Raw genomic sequence first — 2,655 nt, forward strand, 5'->3', positions numbered from 1 at the left:
TGGTGTTTGGTCGGCTGTGGGATCGTGGTGCAGAGTCTCGACTTTTTTGGTGTTTGATTTTAAGGATCTTTTGGAAGTGGCCGATCAGGTTAGTGATAAGTGGTCAAAGAGGGTGATTAGAGGGATTATGTATATCGCAGTTTGGGTTATATGGAAGCTAAGAAATGATAAGGTTTTTAATGGTGTGAGTCATAAGGTAGTTGAGGCGATGGCGTTGATAAAGTCCTGGTCGTATTTATGGTTAAAAAATAGATCTAAGTTCGCTAGTCTAGTGTGGAATGATTGGTCTAAAAATCCTTTGTATATGATGTAAGAGTTTGGTGTGGTGGCCCTCGGTTTGAGGCCTGCCCTTGTGTTTAATGAAGTTCACTGTTCAAAAAAAAAATACAATAATGAACTTCTAACAAATCTCAAGTTGAAGAAAAGTTTTATGACAACTGTGGCCTTCCATTCATTCTAGTACATCTCAAAATCTCTTTAATATCTCCATCACATTTTACTATGTGTTCCGTGTTGCACCTGTAATTGATAAATTGGCACCAAACTTAGTAACACATTAATACCAAACACATGAGGGCCTTGCTTAAAACTTTAATTTTAATAAACATTTAAAGAATACCTCTTTGTTACGTGCCAAGTTCGTTGTAGTCATTTCGACTTATTGTATAAGAGATCCGCAATCCATATTTTTCCTTCACACGCAAATATGAACTTGTAGTACCATCTCTGAACTACTAAACATTGTTCCTTAACTGCAATGATGATATTGTACTAACCACACGTAAGAGAAATCATAAATGAACTGAACCATTCATGCTAAACGAGTCAAAAACTGTATAGAAAAATGAACCAGAGTTTTGCTCACAAGAAGGAAGGGGCAGTCCTCTGGTTACAGCCAAATGGCAAGGAAAGCCACAAGTTTGAGGTTGAATTTCTTTATGTTCTCCTCATACTTCTCTTTGCGAGATCCTTCCCCTTCAAAGTGTTTGAAATATGACAAGTTAAAACCCCTTTTTTACTATATCTTGTTTTGTCACTAATGAAAGAATTAAATACTCACCAGTGATAGCAAATAATAATCTTTGATATATAAAAATGTCTGGCCCTCATCAATGGCTTTCCACAAAAGTCCCCATTTGTGTCATTTGTGGTCCAGACAAATTGTAGAGATCGAACTCGGGGGTTGCAAAAGCTGCGAAATCAGAGTGATGGTTATTGTGAGCATGGTGAGGGTTGAGGGAGATTTAAACGTACAGATAGGATGATGGGAAACGTGGATTTGAGGGAGGAGGGGATTGGGCGGGGAAACTAGAAGCGGGAAATTGGGGGCGGCAAGATAGAATTAGGAAATTTTGATCTTTTCATTTATGGAGAATAGTTTATAACAATATTATCTAATAAAAGTTATATATAATAACATATAATATAAACAACGCTTATAGTTTATGAAAAACTAGGATTGCGACCCGCCGCAATGCGGCGGGGATTCTTTAGTTATAACAAAGTGGATCTAGGACCCGCACGTTATGTTAAACCTGTCAAACGGAGAAAAAATAGACGAGGTAAAAACGTTCACCCACACATGCACGTTGCGTCGTGTTAACTCGCAAAATTTAGAACGAAACGTAAAGACGTTAAAGCAAAGATGCACGTTGCAATGTGTTAAGTCACAAAATTTAGAACCAAGCATAAAGCGAAAAATTTGCGGAAAATGAAAACTATAAAAGGCCAAAGTTGAAAGTAAAAAAAGTTTTGAGGATAGATTGCAAAACATAAAAAATTTTGGGTTAAAAGTAAAAAAAATAAATAGTTTTGGGTTAAAAGTAATTTATGACATGCTTTTTGGTGAAAAGTAAAAAAATCAGTTTTTTTGGAAAACCCCCAAAGCCAACGTTACGACAACCATATGCATAACCATTTTTTCTTTAGAAAACCCTCAAAGCACACCCCGTGTTGCGGCGGGGCTTAAAACGGTGTCAAATAGTAGTAATGTCACACAACCATCATCGATCACCAACACTGACTCGACCTAAGATATGCATGTTGCGACGAACCTTTCAAACGTGGAAAATTAGAGGTAAAAACGTTGAACCACACATGCACGTTGCGTCGTATTAACTCGAAAAATTTAGAACTATACGTAAAACGAAAATTTGCGAAAGATGAAAACTATAAGTGAAAAAAGTTGTGAAGTTAAATTGCAAATAATGAAAAGTTTTGGGTTAAAGTTATAAAACCAAACTATGTAGGGTTAAAATTGTAAAAGATATAAACCTTTGGGTAAAAAGTAGAAAATCAACTTTTTTTTTTGGAAAACTTGCTAAGCTCATGTTACAACCTATAGAAGCATAAAGTAGTTGCTTCTTTATATAGAGTTTAATAACACATACTTATGGACTATTTGTCAACTTTTAAATGGTTAAGTGCTGAACCAGTTAGAGGTGAGAAGAAAACCAAAATAACTGAACCGTAACCGAAATAACCGACAAAACCGAACCGAAATAAAAACCGACGGTTCGATTTTTGGATTTTTAATAACCGAAAATTACGGTTCGGTTTTCGGATAACCATTTTCAATAACCGAAAAAAACCGAACCGAACGGAAGCGAAAAAAACATATATTTTTATGTTTAAGTTTAAGTGTTTAACCCATGC

At 35.7% G+C, this 2,655-nt stretch overlaps 1 long non-coding RNA gene across 2 annotated transcripts; it reads right to left on the bottom strand.

Moving 5' to 3' along the window:
* Positions 1–282: 282 nt before the first annotated feature.
* LOC110939456 lies at positions 283–1,246 on the bottom strand. 2 transcript variants are annotated; one of them, XR_002592268.2, is made up of 4 exons: positions 1,061–1,246; positions 866–975; positions 620–771; positions 283–519 (listed from the first exon to the last, which is right to left on the bottom strand). It is a non-coding gene; the product is annotated as an uncharacterized LOC110939456 (long non-coding RNA). The 2 variants fall into 2 exon arrangements; XR_002592267.2 differs by having other exon boundaries at positions 620–752; positions 1,061–1,240.
* Positions 1,247–2,655: the final 1,409 nt, after the last annotated feature.

The sequence above is a fragment of the Helianthus annuus genome, chromosome 6 (genome assembly GCF_002127325.2).
Source record: "Helianthus annuus cultivar XRQ/B chromosome 6, HanXRQr2.0-SUNRISE, whole genome shotgun sequence".
Taxonomy (NCBI): domain Eukaryota; kingdom Viridiplantae; phylum Streptophyta; class Magnoliopsida; order Asterales; family Asteraceae; genus Helianthus; species Helianthus annuus.